This window comes from Schistocerca americana, unplaced genomic scaffold, assembly GCF_021461395.2.
Source record: "Schistocerca americana isolate TAMUIC-IGC-003095 unplaced genomic scaffold, iqSchAmer2.1 HiC_scaffold_739, whole genome shotgun sequence".
NCBI classification, from domain to species: Eukaryota; Metazoa; Arthropoda; class Insecta; order Orthoptera; family Acrididae; genus Schistocerca; species Schistocerca americana.
In genome coordinates this window covers 48,442-65,984 of record NW_025726499.1, presented here as the reverse complement: position 1 = coordinate 65,984, position 17,543 = coordinate 48,442, and the positions used below count along the sequence as shown (strand labels likewise).

The 17,543-nt window shown below is 49.9% G+C and overlaps 16 non-coding genes across 16 annotated transcripts; all 16 read left to right on the top strand.

Moving 5' to 3' along the window:
* The first annotated feature begins 207 nt into the window (after positions 1–207).
* On the top strand, positions 208–326 carry LOC124590101. The gene has a single exon (XR_006976335.1). It is a non-coding gene; the product is annotated as a 5S ribosomal RNA (ribosomal RNA).
* A 1,028-nt stretch (positions 327–1,354) lies between these two features.
* LOC124590100 lies at positions 1,355–1,473 on the top strand. The gene has a single exon (XR_006976334.1). It is a non-coding gene; the product is annotated as a 5S ribosomal RNA (ribosomal RNA).
* Positions 1,474–2,500: 1,027 nt separating this feature from the next.
* On the top strand, positions 2,501–2,619 carry LOC124590098. Its single transcript, XR_006976333.1, has one exon. It is a non-coding gene; the product is annotated as a 5S ribosomal RNA (ribosomal RNA).
* Positions 2,620–3,650: 1,031 nt separating this feature from the next.
* Positions 3,651–3,769, top strand: LOC124590097. The gene has a single exon (XR_006976332.1). It is a non-coding gene; the product is annotated as a 5S ribosomal RNA (ribosomal RNA).
* A 1,028-nt stretch (positions 3,770–4,797) lies between these two features.
* LOC124590105 lies at positions 4,798–4,916 on the top strand. Its single transcript, XR_006976339.1, has one exon. It is a non-coding gene; the product is annotated as a 5S ribosomal RNA (ribosomal RNA).
* Positions 4,917–5,945: 1,029 nt separating this feature from the next.
* Positions 5,946–6,064, top strand: LOC124590096. Its single transcript, XR_006976331.1, has one exon. It is a non-coding gene; the product is annotated as a 5S ribosomal RNA (ribosomal RNA).
* Positions 6,065–7,091: 1,027 nt separating this feature from the next.
* Positions 7,092–7,210, top strand: LOC124590095. The gene has a single exon (XR_006976330.1). It is a non-coding gene; the product is annotated as a 5S ribosomal RNA (ribosomal RNA).
* Positions 7,211–8,239: 1,029 nt separating this feature from the next.
* LOC124590094 lies at positions 8,240–8,358 on the top strand. The gene has a single exon (XR_006976329.1). It is a non-coding gene; the product is annotated as a 5S ribosomal RNA (ribosomal RNA).
* A 1,027-nt stretch (positions 8,359–9,385) lies between these two features.
* LOC124590093 lies at positions 9,386–9,504 on the top strand. Its single transcript, XR_006976328.1, has one exon. It is a non-coding gene; the product is annotated as a 5S ribosomal RNA (ribosomal RNA).
* A 1,029-nt stretch (positions 9,505–10,533) lies between these two features.
* LOC124590092 lies at positions 10,534–10,652 on the top strand. Its single transcript, XR_006976327.1, has one exon. It is a non-coding gene; the product is annotated as a 5S ribosomal RNA (ribosomal RNA).
* Positions 10,653–11,680: 1,028 nt separating this feature from the next.
* On the top strand, positions 11,681–11,799 carry LOC124590104. The gene has a single exon (XR_006976338.1). It is a non-coding gene; the product is annotated as a 5S ribosomal RNA (ribosomal RNA).
* Positions 11,800–12,828: 1,029 nt separating this feature from the next.
* Positions 12,829–12,947, top strand: LOC124590091. The gene has a single exon (XR_006976326.1). It is a non-coding gene; the product is annotated as a 5S ribosomal RNA (ribosomal RNA).
* Positions 12,948–13,975: 1,028 nt separating this feature from the next.
* LOC124590089 lies at positions 13,976–14,094 on the top strand. Its single transcript, XR_006976324.1, has one exon. It is a non-coding gene; the product is annotated as a 5S ribosomal RNA (ribosomal RNA).
* A 1,028-nt stretch (positions 14,095–15,122) lies between these two features.
* Positions 15,123–15,241, top strand: LOC124590103. Its single transcript, XR_006976337.1, has one exon. It is a non-coding gene; the product is annotated as a 5S ribosomal RNA (ribosomal RNA).
* Positions 15,242–16,269: 1,028 nt separating this feature from the next.
* Positions 16,270–16,388, top strand: LOC124590088. Its single transcript, XR_006976323.1, has one exon. It is a non-coding gene; the product is annotated as a 5S ribosomal RNA (ribosomal RNA).
* A 1,029-nt stretch (positions 16,389–17,417) lies between these two features.
* LOC124590087 lies at positions 17,418–17,536 on the top strand. The gene has a single exon (XR_006976322.1). It is a non-coding gene; the product is annotated as a 5S ribosomal RNA (ribosomal RNA).
* The last annotated feature ends 7 nt before the right edge of the window (positions 17,537–17,543 follow it).

Genomic DNA, 17,543 nt, shown 5'->3' with positions numbered 1-17,543 from the left:
AAATTTATAAATCTCACAACAACAACAAAAATACACGAAGCGCGTCCTTCCGGCTCATAAGTTTTGGAACTCAGGAATGCGTTCGCGCTAACGTGACGAATTGTCAATAAAAAAGAATGCGGCTGCTTTCGACCGAAAAGTATGATTTTGTGTGTGTTGGGATAAGAACCGAATGCGAATTCTGCCATGCGCCTACATTATATGGGCGCCAACGGCCATACCATGTTGAGTACACCGGTTCTCGTCCGATAACCGAAGTTAAGCAACATCGGGCGTGGTTAGTACTTGGATGGGTGACCACCTGGGAACACCACGTGCTGTTGGCTCCCTTTCATTTACTTTTTTTTTTTTTATACCGCCTTCTTTCCATACCACCGTTCTGTTGTGACAAAGATTCTTGCTTAAGCATTTTAATCTACTGTAATGACCATAAGGTGCGAAATTGCAGTAAATATCTCAGTTTGAGGGAGATTGTGCTAACCAAGTTCGCCAGGAAGTCTTTGAAAACGACAAAACAGTACGAATCGGCAGATATGTTCTGAAATACGTCAGCGCCTGTTGTTGTGTAGCGGTGTACAATTCCCACTTCGATATGTAATTATAAATTTATTCTTTAGTCGTCTCGTCTCGTCTCCTCATCTCCTGCAGACGTTTCTTGTGCTTGCGCTGTTATATGGGCCACGACCCGAGCGGCAGCGAGCGGCAGTCGAGCAAAGTCGGGACAAGTCGGGACGGGGACAGGGACAGGAATGGTGCGAATGCACTGCAAATTACGCAAACACCTCGTCTGAGGCGAGGCGAGGCGAGGCGAGGCGAAGAAGCTCACATCGCCAGCAGTGGCGCCCTCCAACAACACTCTGCCACACCCCGCACAGGCCATACGCCGGTCGGCCGCGCGCCAGCCCTCCTGCGCTGGACACCAGGGACAAGATGCGTCTTCCGCGAGTGTCGAAGGCTGCACGCGCCAAGCGGATGACAGGAGGTGCAACGAGAAGCTGCGCGTCTCACACACACGGCGGCGCGCCCGCTAATTCGGCAGTCGCTCTGCTGGCACGTCGGATTGCGGAAGGAAGTGCTTACAATTGCAATTCTGTTCGTGTTTTATGTTGTAAAGTTGTTAGCTTGTAACGGTGTAATGTTAATAAATAAATTTATAAATCTCACAACAACAACAAAAATACACGAAGCGCGTCCTTCCGGCTCATAAGTTTTGGAACTCAGGAATGCGTTCGCGCTAACGTGACGAATTGTCAATAAAAAAGAATGCGGCTGCTTTCGACCGAAAAGTATGATTTTGTGTGTGTTGGGATAAGAACCGAATGCGAATTCTGCCATGCGCCTACATTATATGGGCGCCAACGGCCATACCATGTTGAGTACACCGGTTCTCGTCCGATAACCGAAGTTAAGCAACATCGGGCGTGGTTAGTACTTGGATGGGTGACCACCTGGGAACACCACGTGCTGTTGGCTCCCTTTCATTTACTTTTTTTTTTTTATACCGCCTTCTTTCCATACCACCGTTCTGTTGTGACAAAGATTCTTGCTTAAGCATTTTAATCTACTGTAATGACCATAAGGTGCGAAATTGCAGTAAATATCTCAGTTTGAGGGAGATTGTGCTAACCAAGTTCGCCAGGAAGTCTTTGAAAACGACAAAACAGTACGAATCGGCAGATATGTTCTGAAATACGTCAGCGCCTGTTGTTGTGTAGCGGTGTACAATTCCCACTTCGATATGTAATTATAAATTTATTCTTTAGTCGTCTCGTCTCGTCTCCTCATCTCCTGCAGACGTTTCTTGTGCTTGCGCTGTTATATGGGCCACGACCCGAGCGGCAGCGAGCGGCAGTCGAGCAAAGTCGGGACAAGTCGGGACGGGGACAGGGACAGGAATGGTGCGAATGCACTGCAAATTACGCAAACACCTCGTCTGAGGCGAGGCGAGGCGAGGCGAGGCGAAGAAGCTCACATCGCCAGCAGTGGCGCCCTCCAACAACACTCTGCCACACCCCGCACAGGCCATACGCCGGTCGGCCGCGCGCCAGCCCTCCTGCGCTGGACACCAGGGACAAGATGCGTCTTCCGCGAGTGTCGAAGGCTGCACGCGCCAAGCGGATGACAGGAGGTGCAACGAGAAGCTGCGCGTCTCACACACACGGCGGCGCGCCCGCTAATTCGGCAGTCGCTCTGCTGGCACGTCGGATTGCGGAAGGAAGTGCTTACAATTGCAATTCTGTTCGTGTTTTATGTTGTAAAGTTGTTAGCTTGTAACGGTGTAATGTTAATAAATAAATTTATAAATCTCACAACAACAACAAAAATACACGAAGCGCGTCCTTCCGGCTCATAAGTTTTGGAACTCAGGAATGCGTTCGCGCTAACGTGACGAATTGTCAATAAAAAAGAATGCGGCTGCTTTCGACCGAAAAGTATGATTTTGTGTGTGTTGGGATAAGAACCGAATGCGAATTCTGCCATGCGCCTACATTATATGGGCGCCAACGGCCATACCATGTTGAGTACACCGGTTCTCGTCCGATAACCGAAGTTAAGCAACATCGGGCGTGGTTAGTACTTGGATGGGTGACCACCTGGGAACACCACGTGCTGTTGGCTCCCTTTCATTTACTTTTTTTTTTTTTTTATACCGCCTTCTTTCCATACCACCGTTCTGTTGTGACAAAGATTCTTGCTTAAGCATTTTAATCTACTGTAATGACCATAAGGTGCGAAATTGCAGTAAATATCTCAGTTTGAGGGAGATTGTGCTAACCAAGTTCGCCAGGAAGTCTTTGAAAACGACAAAACAGTACGAATCGGCAGATATGTTCTGAAATACGTCAGCGCCTGTTGTTGTGTAGCGGTGTACAATTCCCACTTCGATATGTAATTATAAATTTATTCTTTAGTCGTCTCGTCTCGTCTCCTCATCTCCTGCAGACGTTTCTTGTGCTTGCGCTGTTATATGGGCCACGACCCGAGCGGCAGCGAGCGGCAGTCGAGCAAAGTCGGGACAAGTCGGGACGGGGACAGGGACAGGAATGGTGCGAATGCACTGCAAATTACGCAAACACCTCGTCTGAGGCGAGGCGAGGCGAGGCGAGGCGAAGAAGCTCACATCGCCAGCAGTGGCGCCCTCCAACAACACTCTGCCACACCCCGCACAGGCCATACGCCGGTCGGCCGCGCGCCAGCCCTCCTGCGCTGGACACCAGGGACAAGATGCGTCTTCCGCGAGTGTCGAAGGCTGCACGCGCCAAGCGGATGACAGGAGGTGCAACGAGAAGCTGCGCGTCTCACACACACGGCGGCGCGCCCGCTAATTCGGCAGTCGCTCTGCTGGCACGTCGGATTGCGGAAGGAAGTGCTTACAATTGCAATTCTGTTCGTGTTTTATGTTGTAAAGTTGTTAGCTTGTAACGGTGTAATGTTAATAAATAAATTTATAAATCTCACAACAACAACAAAAATACACGAAGCGCGTCCTTCCGGCTCATAAGTTTTGGAACTCAGGAATGCGTTCGCGCTAACGTGACGAATTGTCAATAAAAAAGAATGCGGCTGCTTTCGACCGAAAAGTATGATTTTGGTGTGTGTTGGGATAAGAACCGAATGCGAATTCTGCCATGCGCCTACATTATATGGGCGCCAACGGCCATACCATGTTGAGTACACCGGTTCTCGTCCGATAACCGAAGTTAAGCAACATCGGGCGTGGTTAGTACTTGGATGGGTGACCACCTGGGAACACCACGTGCTGTTGGCTCCCTTTCATTACTTTTTTTTTTTTTATACCGCCTTCTTTCCATACCACCGTTCTGTTGTGACAAAGATTCTTGCTTAAGCATTTTAATCTACTGTAATGACCATAAGGTGCGAAATTGCAGTAAATATCTCAGTTTGAGGGAGATTGTGCTAACCAAGTTCGCCAGGAAGTCTTTGAAAACGACAAAACAGTACGAATCGGCAGATATGTTCTGAAATACGTCAGCGCCTGTTGTTGTGTAGCGGTGTACAATTCCCACTTCGATATGTAATTATAAATTTATTCTTTAGTCGTCTCGTCTCGTCTCCTCATCTCCTGCAGACGTTTCTTGTGCTTGCGCTGTTATATGGGCCACGACCCGAGCGGCAGCGAGCGGCAGTCGAGCAAAAGTCGGGACAAGTCGGGACGGGGACAGGGACAGGAATGGTGCGAATGCACTGCAAATTACGCAAACACCTCGTCTGAGGCGAGGCGAGGCGAGGCGAGGCGAAGAAGCTCACATCGCCAGCAGTGGCGCCCTCCAACAACACTCTGCCACACCCCGCACAGGCCATACGCCGGTCGGCCGCGCGCCAGCCCTCCTGCGCTGGACACCAGGGACAAGATGCGTCTTCCGCGAGTGTCGAAGGCTGCACGCGCCAAGCGGATGACAGGAGGTGCAACGAGAAGCTGCGCGTCTCACACACACGGCGGCGCGCCCGCTAATTCGGCAGTCGCTCTGCTGGCACGTCGGATTGCGGAAGGAAGTGCTTACAATTGCAATTCTGTTCGTGTTTTATGTTGTAAAGTTGTTAGCTTGTAACGGTGTAATGTTAATAAATAAATTTATAAATCTCACAACAACAACAAAAATACACGAAGCGCGTCCTTCCGGCTCATAAGTTTTGGAACTCAGGAATGCGTTCGCGCTAACGTGACGAATTGTCAATAAAAAAGAATGCGGCTGCTTTCGACCGAAAAGTATGATTTTGTGTGTGTTGGGATAAGAACCGAATGCGAATTCTGCCATGCGCCTACATTATATGGGCGCCAACGGCCATACCATGTTGAGTACACCGGTTCTCTTCCGATAACCGAAGTTAAGCAACATCGGGCGTGGTTAGTACTTGGATGGGTGACCACCTGGGAACACCACGTGCTGTTGGCTCCCTTTCATTTACTTTTTTTTTTTTTTATACCGCCTTCTTTCCATACCACCGTTCTGTTGTGACAAAGATTCTTGCTTAAGCATTTTAATCTACTGTAATGACCATAAGGTGCGAAATTGCAGTAAATATCTCAGTTTGAGGGAGATTGTGCTAACCAAGTTCGCCAGGAAGTCTTTGAAAACGACAAAACAGTACGAATCGGCAGATATGTTCTGAAATACGTCAGCGCCTGTTGTTGTGTAGCGGTGTACAATTCCCACTTCGATATGTAATTATAAATTTATTCTTTAGTCGTCTCGTCTCGTCTCCTCATCTCCTGCAGACGTTTCTTGTGCTTGCGCTGTTATATGGGCCACGACCCGAGCGGCAGCGAGCGGCAGTCGAGCAAAGTCGGGACAAGTCGGGACGGGGACAGGGACAGGAATGGTGCGAATGCACTGCAAATTACGCAAACACCTCGTCTGAGGCGAGGCGAGGCGAGGCGAGGCGAAGAAGCTCACATCGCCAGCAGTGGCGCCCTCCAACAACACTCTGCCACACCCCGCACAGGCCATACGCCGGTCGGCCGCGCGCCAGCCCTCCTGCGCTGGACACCAGGGACAAGATGCGTCTTCCGCGAGTGTCGAAGGCTGCACGCGCCAAGCGGATGACAGGAGGTGCAACGAGAAGCTGCGCGTCTCACACACACGGCGGCGCGCCCGCTAATTCGGCAGTCGCTCTGCTGGCACGTCGGATTGCGGAAGGAAGTGCTTACAATTGCAATTCTGTTCGTGTTTTATGTTGTAAAGTTGTTAGCTTGTAACGGTGTAATGTTAATAAATAAATTTATAAATCTCACAACAACAACAAAAATACACGAAGCGCGTCCTTCCGGCTCATAAGTTTTGGAACTCAGGAATGCGTTCGCGCTAACGTGACGAATTGTCAATAAAAAAGAATGCGGCTGCTTTCGACCGAAAAGTATGATTTTGTGTGTGTTGGGATAAGAACCGAATGCGAATTCTGCCATGCGCCTACATTATATGGGCGCCAACGGCCATACCATGTTGAGTACACCGGTTCTCGTCCGATAACCGAAGTTAAGCAACATCGGGCGTGGTTAGTACTTGGATGGGTGACCACCTGGGAACACCACGTGCTGTTGGCTCCCTTTCATTTACTTTTTTTTTTTTATACCGCCTTCTTTCCATACCACCGTTCTGTTGTGACAAAGATTCTTGCTTAAGCATTTTAATCTACTGTAATGACCATAAGGTGCGAAATTGCAGTAAATATCTCAGTTTGAGGGAGATTGTGCTAACCAAGTTCGCCAGGAAGTCTTTGAAAACGACAAAACAGTACGAATCGGCAGATATGTTCTGAAATACGTCAGCGCCTGTTGTTGTGTAGCGGTGTACAATTCCCACTTCGATATGTAATTATAAATTTATTCTTTAGTCGTCTCGTCTCGTCTCCTCATCTCCTGCAGACGTTTCTTGTGCTTGCGCTGTTATATGGGCCACGACCCGAGCGGCAGCGAGCGGCAGTCGAGCAAAGTCGGGACAAGTCGGGACGGGGACAGGGACAGGAATGGTGCGAATGCACTGCAAATTACGCAAACACCTCGTCTGAGGCGAGGCGAGGCGAGGCGAGGCGAAGAAGCTCACATCGCCAGCAGTGGCGCCCTCCAACAACACTCTGCCACACCCCGCACAGGCCATACGCCGGTCGGCCGCGCGCCAGCCCTCCTGCGCTGGACACCAGGGACAAGATGCGTCTTCCGCGAGTGTCGAAGGCTGCACGCGCCAAGCGGATGACAGGAGGTGCAACGAGAAGCTGCGCGTCTCACACACACGGCGGCGCGCCCGCTAATTCGGCAGTCGCTCTGCTGGCACGTCGGATTGCGGAAGGAAGTGCTTACAATTGCAATTCTGTTCGTGTTTTATGTTGTAAAGTTGTTAGCTTGTAACGGTGTAATGTTAATAAATAAATTTATAAATCTCACAACAACAACAAAAATACACGAAGCGCGTCCTTCCGGCTCATAAGTTTTGGAACTCAGGAATGCGTTCGCGCTAACGTGACGAATTGTCAATAAAAAAGAATGCGGCTGCTTTCGACCGAAAAGTATGATTTTGTGTGTGTTGGGATAAGAACCGAATGCGAATTCTGCCATGCGCCTACATTATATGGGCGCCAACGGCCATACCATGTTGAGTACACCGGTTCTCGTCCGATAACCGAAGTTAAGCAACATCGGGCGTGGTTAGTACTTGGATGGGTGACCACCTGGGAACACCACGTGCTGTTGGCTCCCTTTCATTTACTTTTTTTTTTTTTTATACCGCCTTCTTTCCATACCACCGTTCTGTTGTGACAAAGATTCTTGCTTAAGCATTTTAATCTACTGTAATGACCATAAGGTGCGAAATTGCAGTAAATATCTCAGTTTGAGGGAGATTGTGCTAACCAAGTTCGCCAGGAAGTCTTTGAAAACGACAAAACAGTACGAATCGGCAGATATGTTCTGAAATACGTCAGCGCCTGTTGTTGTGTAGCGGTGTACAATTCCCACTTCGATATGTAATTATAAATTTATTCTTTAGTCGTCTCGTCTCGTCTCCTCATCTCCTGCAGACGTTTCTTGTGCTTGCGCTGTTATATGGGCCACGACCCGAGCGGCAGCGAGCGGCAGTCGAGCAAAGTCGGGACAAGTCGGGACGGGGACAGGGACAGGAATGGTGCGAATGCACTGCAAATTACGCAAACACCTCGTCTGAGGCGAGGCGAGGCGAGGCGAGGCGAAGAAGCTCACATCGCCAGCAGTGGCGCCCTCCAACAACACTCTGCCACACCCCGCACAGGCCATACGCCGGTCGGCCGCGCGCCAGCCCTCCTGCGCTGGACACCAGGGACAAGATGCGTCTTCCGCGAGTGTCGAAGGCTGCACGCGCCAAGCGGATGACAGGAGGTGCAACGAGAAGCTGCGCGTCTCACACACACGGCGGCGCGCCCGCTAATTCGGCAGTCGCTCTGCTGGCACGTCGGATTGCGGAAGGAAGTGCTTACAATTGCAATTCTGTTCGTGTTTTATGTTGTAAAGTTGTTAGCTTGTAACGGTGTAATGTTAATAAATAAATTTATAAATCTCACAACAACAACAAAAATACACGAAGCGCGTCCTTCCGGCTCATAAGTTTTGGAACTCAGGAATGCGTTCGCGCTAACGTGACGAATTGTCAATAAAAAAGAATGCGGCTGCTTTCGACCGAAAAGTATGATTTTGTGTGTGTTGGGATAAGAACCGAATGCGAATTCTGCCATGCGCCTACATTATATGGGCGCCAACGGCCATACCATGTTGAGTACACCGGTTCTCGTCCGATAACCGAAGTTAAGCAACATCGGGCGTGGTTAGTACTTGGATGGGTGACCACCTGGGAACACCACGTGCTGTTGGCTCCCTTTCATTTACTTTTTTTTTTTTATACCGCCTTCTTTCCATACCACCGTTCTGTTGTGACAAAGATTCTTGCTTAAGCATTTTAATCTACTGTAATGACCATAAGGTGCGAAATTGCAGTAAATATCTCAGTTTGAGGGAGATTGTGCTAACCAAGTTCGCCAGGAAGTCTTTGAAAACGACAAAACAGTACGAATCGGCAGATATGTTCTGAAATACGTCAGCGCCTGTTGTTGTGTAGCGGTGTACAATTCCCACTTCGATATGTAATTATAAATTTATTCTTTAGTCGTCTCGTCTCGTCTCCTCATCTCCTGCAGACGTTTCTTGTGCTTGCGCTGTTATATGGGCCACGACCCGAGCGGCAGCGAGCGGCAGTCGAGCAAAGTCGGGACAAGTCGGGACGGGGACAGGGACAGGAATGGTGCGAATGCACTGCAAATTACGCAAACACCTCGTCTGAGGCGAGGCGAGGCGAGGCGAGGCGAAGAAGCTCACATCGCCAGCAGTGGCGCCCTCCAACAACACTCTGCCACACCCCGCACAGGCCATACGCCGGTCGGCCGCGCGCCAGCCCTCCTGCGCTGGACACCAGGGACAAGATGCGTCTTCCGCGAGTGTCGAAGGCTGCACGCGCCAAGCGGATGACAGGAGGTGCAACGAGAAGCTGCGCGTCTCACACACACGGCGGCGCGCCCGCTAATTCGGCAGTCGCTCTGCTGGCACGTCGGATTGCGGAAGGAAGTGCTTACAATTGCAATTCTGTTCGTGTTTTATGTTGTAAAGTTGTTAGCTTGTAACGGTGTAATGTTAATAAATAAATTTATAAATCTCACAACAACAACAAAAATACACGAAGCGCGTCCTTCCGGCTCATAAGTTTTGGAACTCAGGAATGCGTTCGCGCTAACGTGACGAATTGTCAATAAAAAAGAATGCGGCTGCTTTCGACCGAAAAGTATGATTTTGTGTGTGTTGGGATAAGAACCGAATGCGAATTCTGCCATGCGCCTACATTATATGGGCGCCAACGGCCATACCATGTTGAGTACACCGGTTCTCGTCCGATAACCGAAGTTAAGCAACATCGGGCGTGGTTAGTACTTGGATGGGTGACCACCTGGGAACACCACGTGCTGTTGGCTCCCTTTCATTTACTTTTTTTTTTTTTTATACCGCCTTCTTTCCATACCACCGTTCTGTTGTGACAAAGATTCTTGCTTAAGCATTTTAATCTACTGTAATGACCATAAGGTGCGAAATTGCAGTAAATATCTCAGTTTGAGGGAGATTGTGCTAACCAAGTTCGCCAGGAAGTCTTTGAAAACGACAAAACAGTACGAATCGGCAGATATGTTCTGAAATACGTCAGCGCCTGTTGTTGTGTAGCGGTGTACAATTCCCACTTCGATATGTAATTATAAATTTATTCTTTAGTCGTCTCGTCTCGTCTCCTCATCTCCTGCAGACGTTTCTTGTGCTTGCGCTGTTATATGGGCCACGACCCGAGCGGCAGCGAGCGGCAGTCGAGCAAAGTCGGGACAAGTCGGGACGGGGACAGGGACAGGAATGGTGCGAATGCACTGCAAATTACGCAAACACCTCGTCTGAGGCGAGGCGAGGCGAGGCGAGGCGAAGAAGCTCACATCGCCAGCAGTGGCGCCCTCCAACAACACTCTGCCACACCCCGCACAGGCCATACGCCGGTCGGCCGCGCGCCAGCCCTCCTGCGCTGGACACCAGGGACAAGATGCGTCTTCCGCGAGTGTCGAAGGCTGCACGCGCCAAGCGGATGACAGGAGGTGCAACGAGAAGCTGCGCGTCTCACACACACGGCGGCGCGCCCGCTAATTCGGCAGTCGCTCTGCTGGCACGTCGGATTGCGGAAGGAAGTGCTTACAATTGCAATTCTGTTCGTGTTTTATGTTGTAAAGTTGTTAGCTTGTAACGGTGTAATGTTAATAAATAAATTTATAAATCTCACAACAACAACAAAAATACACGAAGCGCGTCCTTCCGGCTCATAAGTTTTGGAACTCAGGAATGCGTTCGCGCTAACGTGACGAATTGTCAATAAAAAAGAATGCGGCTGCTTTCGACCGAAAAGTATGATTTTGTGTGTGTTGGGATAAGAACCGAATGCGAATTCTGCCATGCGCCTACATTATATGGGCGCCAACGGCCATACCATGTTGAGTACACCGGTTCTCGTCCGATAACCGAAGTTAAGCAACATCGGGCGTGGTTAGTACTTGGATGGGTGACCACCTGGGAACACCACGTGCTGTTGGCTCCCTTTCATTTACTTTTTTTTTTTTTATACCGCCTTCTTTCCATACCACCGTTCTGTTGTGACAAAGATTCTTGCTTAAGCATTTTAATCTACTGTAATGACCATAAGGTGCGAAATTGCAGTAAATATCTCAGTTTGAGGGAGATTGTGCTAACCAAGTTCGCCAGGAAGTCTTTGAAAACGACAAAACAGTACGAATCGGCAGATATGTTCTGAAATACGTCAGCGCCTGTTGTTGTGTAGCGGTGTACAATTCCCACTTCGATATGTAATTATAAATTTATTCTTTAGTCGTCTCGTCTCGTCTCCTCATCTCCTGCAGACGTTTCTTGTGCTTGCGCTGTTATATGGGCCACGACCCGAGCGGCAGCGAGCGGCAGTCGAGCAAAGTCGGGACAAGTCGGGACGGGGACAGGGACAGGAATGGTGCGAATGCACTGCAAATTACGCAAACACCTCGTCTGAGGCGAGGCGAGGCGAGGCGAGGCGAAGAAGCTCACATCGCCAGCAGTGGCGCCCTCCAACAACACTCTGCCACACCCCGCACAGGCCATACGCCGGTCGGCCGCGCGCCAGCCCTCCTGCGCTGGACACCAGGGACAAGATGCGTCTTCCGCGAGTGTCGAAGGCTGCACGCGCCAAGCGGATGACAGGAGGTGCAACGAGAAGCTGCGCGTCTCACACACACGGCGGCGCGCCCGCTAATTCGGCAGTCGCTCTGCTGGCACGTCGGATTGCGGAAGGAAGTGCTTACAATTGCAATTCTGTTCGTGTTTTATGTTGTAAAGTTGTTAGCTTGTAACGGTGTAATGTTAATAAATAAATTTATAAATCTCACAACAACAACAAAAATACACGAAGCGCGTCCTTCCGGCTCATAAGTTTTGGAACTCAGGAATGCGTTCGCGCTAACGTGACGAATTGTCAATAAAAAAGAATGCGGCTGCTTTCGACCGAAAAGTATGATTTTGTGTGTGTTGGGATAAGAACCGAATGCGAATTCTGCCATGCGCCTACATTATATGGGCGCCAACGGCCATACCATGTTGAGTACACCGGTTCTCTTCCGATAACCGAAGTTAAGCAACATCGGGCGTGGTTAGTACTTGGATGGGTGACCACCTGGGAACACCACGTGCTGTTGGCTCCCTTTCATTTACTTTTTTTTTTTTTTATACCGCCTTCTTTCCATACCACCGTTCTGTTGTGACAAAGATTCTTGCTTAAGCATTTTAATCTACTGTAATGACCATAAGGTGCGAAATTGCAGTAAATATCTCAGTTTGAGGGAGATTGTGCTAACCAAGTTCGCCAGGAAGTCTTTGAAAACGACAAAACAGTACGAATCGGCAGATATGTTCTGAAATACGTCAGCGCCTGTTGTTGTGTAGCGGTGTACAATTCCCACTTCGATATGTAATTATAAATTTATTCTTTAGTCGTCTCGTCTCGTCTCCTCATCTCCTGCAGACGTTTCTTGTGCTTGCGCTGTTATATGGGCCACGACCCGAGCGGCAGCGAGCGGCAGTCGAGCAAAGTCGGGACAAGTCGGGACGGGGACAGGGACAGGAATGGTGCGAATGCACTGCAAATTACGCAAACACCTCGTCTGAGGCGAGGCGAGGCGAGGCGAGGCGAAGAAGCTCACATCGCCAGCAGTGGCGCCCTCCAACAACACTCTGCCACACCCCGCACAGGCCATACGCCGGTCGGCCGCGCGCCAGCCCTCCTGCGCTGGACACCAGGGACAAGATGCGTCTTCCGCGAGTGTCGAAGGCTGCACGCGCCAAGCGGATGACAGGAGGTGCAACGAGAAGCTGCGCGTCTCACACACACGGCGGCGCGCCCGCTAATTCGGCAGTCGCTCTGCTGGCACGTCGGATTGCGGAAGGAAGTGCTTACAATTGCAATTCTGTTCGTGTTTTATGTTGTAAAGTTGTTAGCTTGTAACGGTGTAATGTTAATAAATAAATTTATAAATCTCACAACAACAACAAAAATACACGAAGCGCGTCCTTCCGGCTCATAAGTTTTGGAACTCAGGAATGCGTTCGCGCTAACGTGACGAATTGTCAATAAAAAAGAATGCGGCTGCTTTCGACCGAAAAGTATGATTTTGTGTGTGTTGGGATAAGAACCGAATGCGAATTCTGCCATGCGCCTACATTATATGGGCGCCAACGGCCATACCATGTTGAGTACACCGGTTCTCGTCCGATAACCGAAGTTAAGCAACATCGGGCGTGGTTAGTACTTGGATGGGTGACCACCTGGGAACACCACGTGCTGTTGGCTCCCTTTCATTTACTTTTTTTTTTTTTATACCGCCTTCTTTCCATACCACCGTTCTGTTGTGACAAAGATTCTTGCTTAAGCATTTTAATCTACTGTAATGACCATAAGGTGCGAAATTGCAGTAAATATCTCAGTTTGAGGGAGATTGTGCTAACCAAGTTCGCCAGGAAGTCTTTGAAAACGACAAAACAGTACGAATCGGCAGATATGTTCTGAAATACGTCAGCGCCTGTTGTTGTGTAGCGGTGTACAATTCCCACTTCGATATGTAATTATAAATTTATTCTTTAGTCGTCTCGTCTCGTCTCCTCATCTCCTGCAGACGTTTCTTGTGCTTGCGCTGTTATATGGGCCACGACCCGAGCGGCAGCGAGCGGCAGTCGAGCAAAGTCGGGACAAGTCGGGACGGGGACAGGGACAGGAATGGTGCGAATGCACTGCAAATTACGCAAACACCTCGTCTGAGGCGAGGCGAGGCGAGGCGAGGCGAAGAAGCTCACATCGCCAGCAGTGGCGCCCTCCAACAACACTCTGCCACACCCCGCACAGGCCATACGCCGGTCGGCCGCGCGCCAGCCCTCCTGCGCTGGACACCAGGGACAAGATGCGTCTTCCGCGAGTGTCGAAGGCTGCACGCGCCAAGCGGATGACAGGAGGTGCAACGAGAAGCTGCGCGTCTCACACACACGGCGGCGCGCCCGCTAATTCGGCAGTCGCTCTGCTGGCACGTCGGATTGCGGAAGGAAGTGCTTACAATTGCAATTCTGTTCGTGTTTTATGTTGTAAAGTTGTTAGCTTGTAACGGTGTAATGTTAATAAATAAATTTATAAATCTCACAACAACAACAAAAATACACGAAGCGCGTCCTTCCGGCTCATAAGTTTTGGAACTCAGGAATGCGTTCGCGCTAACGTGACGAATTGTCAATAAAAAAGAATGCGGCTGCTTTCGACCGAAAAGTATGATTTTGTGTGTGTTGGGATAAGAACCGAATGCGAATTCTGCCATGCGCCTACATTATATGGGCGCCAACGGCCATACCATGTTGAGTACACCGGTTCTCGTCCGATAACCGAAGTTAAGCAACATCGGGCGTGGTTAGTACTTGGATGGGTGACCACCTGGGAACACCACGTGCTGTTGGCTCCCTTTCATTTACTTTTTTTTTTTTTATACCGCCTTCTTTCCATACCACCGTTCTGTTGTGACAAAGATTCTTGCTTAAGCATTTTAATCTACTGTAATGACCATAAGGTGCGAAATTGCAGTAAATATCTCAGTTTGAGGGAGATTGTGCTAACCAAGTTCGCCAGGAAGTCTTTGAAAACGACAAAACAGTACGAATCGGCAGATATGTTCTGAAATACGTCAGCGCCTGTTGTTGTGTAGCGGTGTACAATTCCCACTTCGATATGTAATTATAAATTTATTCTTTAGTCGTCTCGTCTCGTCTCCTCATCTCCTGCAGACGTTTCTTGTGCTTGCGCTGTTATATGGGCCACGACCCGAGCGGCAGCGAGCGGCAGTCGAGCAAAGTCGGGACAAGTCGGGACGGGGACAGGGACAGGAATGGTGCGAATGCACTGCAAATTACGCAAACACCTCGTCTGAGGCGAGGCGAGGCGAGGCGAGGCGAAGAAGCTCACATCGCCAGCAGTGGCGCCCTCCAACAACACTCTGCCACACCCCGCACAGGCCATACGCCGGTCGGCCGCGCGCCAGCCCTCCTGCGCTGGACACCAGGGACAAGATGCGTCTTCCGCGAGTGTCGAAGGCTGCACGCGCCAAGCGGATGACAGGAGGTGCAACGAGAAGCTGCGCGTCTCACACACACGGCGGCGCGCCCGCTAATTCGGCAGTCGCTCTGCTGGCACGTCGGATTGCGGAAGGAAGTGCTTACAATTGCAATTCTGTTCGTGTTTTATGTTGTAAAGTTGTTAGCTTGTAACGGTGTAATGTTAATAAATAAATTTATAAATCTCACAACAACAACAAAAATACACGAAGCGCGTCCTTCCGGCTCATAAGTTTTGGAACTCAGGAATGCGTTCGCGCTAACGTGACGAATTGTCAATAAAAAAGAATGCGGCTGCTTTCGACCGAAAAGTATGATTTTGTGTGTGTTGGGATAAGAACCGAATGCGAATTCTGCCATGCGCCTACATTATATGGGCGCCAACGGCCATACCATGTTGAGTACACCGGTTCTCTTCCGATAACCGAAGTTAAGCAACATCGGGCGTGGTTAGTACTTGGATGGGTGACCACCTGGGAACACCACGTGCTGTTGGCTCCCTTTCATTTACTTTTTTTTTTTTTATACCGCCTTCTTTCCATACCACCGTTCTGTTGTGACAAAGATTCTTGCTTAAGCATTTTAATCTACTGTAATGACCATAAGGTGCGAAATTGCAGTAAATATCTCAGTTTGAGGGAGATTGTGCTAACCAAGTTCGCCAGGAAGTCTTTGAAAACGACAAAACAGTACGAATCGGCAGATATGTTCTGAAATACGTCAGCGCCTGTTGTTGTGTAGCGGTGTACAATTCCCACTTCGATATGTAATTATAAATTTATTCTTTAGTCGTCTCGTCTCGTCTCCTCATCTCCTGCAGACGTTTCTTGTGCTTGCGCTGTTATATGGGCCACGACCCGAGCGGCAGCGAGCGGCAGTCGAGCAAAGTCGGGACAAGTCGGGACGGGGACAGGGACAGGAATGGTGCGAATGCACTGCAAATTACGCAAACACCTCGTCTGAGGCGAGGCGAGGCGAGGCGAGGCGAAGAAGCTCACATCGCCAGCAGTGGCGCCCTCCAACAACACTCTGCCACACCCCGCACAGGCCATACGCCGGTCGGCCGCGCGCCAGCCCTCCTGCGCTGGACACCAGGGACAAGATGCGTCTTCCGCGAGTGTCGAAGGCTGCACGCGCCAAGCGGATGACAGGAGGTGCAACGAGAAGCTGCGCGTCTCACACACACGGCGGCGCGCCCGCTAATTCGGCAGTCGCTCTGCTGGCACGTCGGATTGCGGAAGGAAGTGCTTACAATTGCAATTCTGTTCGTGTTTTATGTTGTAAAGTTGTTAGCTTGTAACGGTGTAATGTTAATAAATAAATTTATAAATCTCACAACAACAACAAAAATACACGAAGCGCGTCCTTCCGGCTCATAAGTTTTGGAACTCAGGAATGCGTTCGCGCTAACGTGACGAATTGTCAATAAAAAAGAATGCGGCTGCTTTCGACCGAAAAGTATGATTTTGTGTGTGTTGGGATAAGAACCGAATGCGAATTCTGCCATGCGCCTACATTATATGGGCGCCAACGGCCATACCATGTTGAGTACACCGGTTCTCGTCCGATAACCGAAGTTAAGCAACATCGGGCGTGGTTAGTACTTGGATGGGTGACCACCTGGGAACACCACGTGCTGTTGGCTCCCTTTCATTTACTTTTTTTTTTTTTTATACCGCCTTCTTTCCATACCACCGTTCTGTTGTGACAAAGATTCTTGCTTAAGCATTTTAATCTACTGTAATGACCATAAGGTGCGAAATTGCAGTAAATATCTCAGTTTGAGGGAGATTGTGCTAACCAAGTTCGCCAGGAAGTCTTTGAAAACGACAAAACAGTACGAATCGGCAGATATGTTCTGAAATACGTCAGCGCCTGTTGTTGTGTAGCGGTGTACAATTCCCACTTCGATATGTAATTATAAATTTATTCTTTAGTCGTCTCGTCTCGTCTCCTCATCTCCTGCAGACGTTTCTTGTGCTTGCGCTGTTATATGGGCCACGACCCGAGCGGCAGCGAGCGGCAGTCGAGCAAAGTCGGGACAAGTCGGGACGGGGACAGGGACAGGAATGGTGCGAATGCACTGCAAATTACGCAAACACCTCGTCTGAGGCGAGGCGAGGCGAGGCGAGGCGAAGAAGCTCACATCGCCAGCAGTGGCGCCCTCCAACAACACTCTGCCACACCCCGCACAGGCCATACGCCGGTCGGCCGCGCGCCAGCCCTCCTGCGCTGGACACCAGGGACAAGATGCGTCTTCCGCGAGTGTCGAAGGCTGCACGCGCCAAGCGGATGACAGGAGGTGCAACGAGAAGCTGCGCGTCTCACACACACGGCGGCGCGCCCGCTAATTCGGCAGTCGCTCTGCTGGCACGTCGGATTGCGGAAGGAAGTGCTTACAATTGCAATTCTGTTCGTGTTTTATGTTGTAAAGTTGTTAGCTTGTAACGGTGTAATGTTAATAAATAAATTTATAAATCTCACAACAACAACAAAAATACACGAAGCGCGTCCTTCCGGCTCATAAGTTTTGGAACTCAGGAATGCGTTCGCGCTAACGTGACGAATTGTCAATAAAAAAGAATGCGGCTGCTTTCGACCGAAAAGTATGATTTTGTGTGTGTTGGGATAAGAACCGAATGCGAATTCTGCCATGCGCCTACATTATATGGACGCCAACGGCCATACCATGTTGAGTACACCGGTTCTCGTCCGATAACCGAAGTTAAGCAACATCGGGCGTGGTTAGTACTTGGATGGGTGACCACCTGGGAACACCACGTGCTGTTGGCTCCCTTTC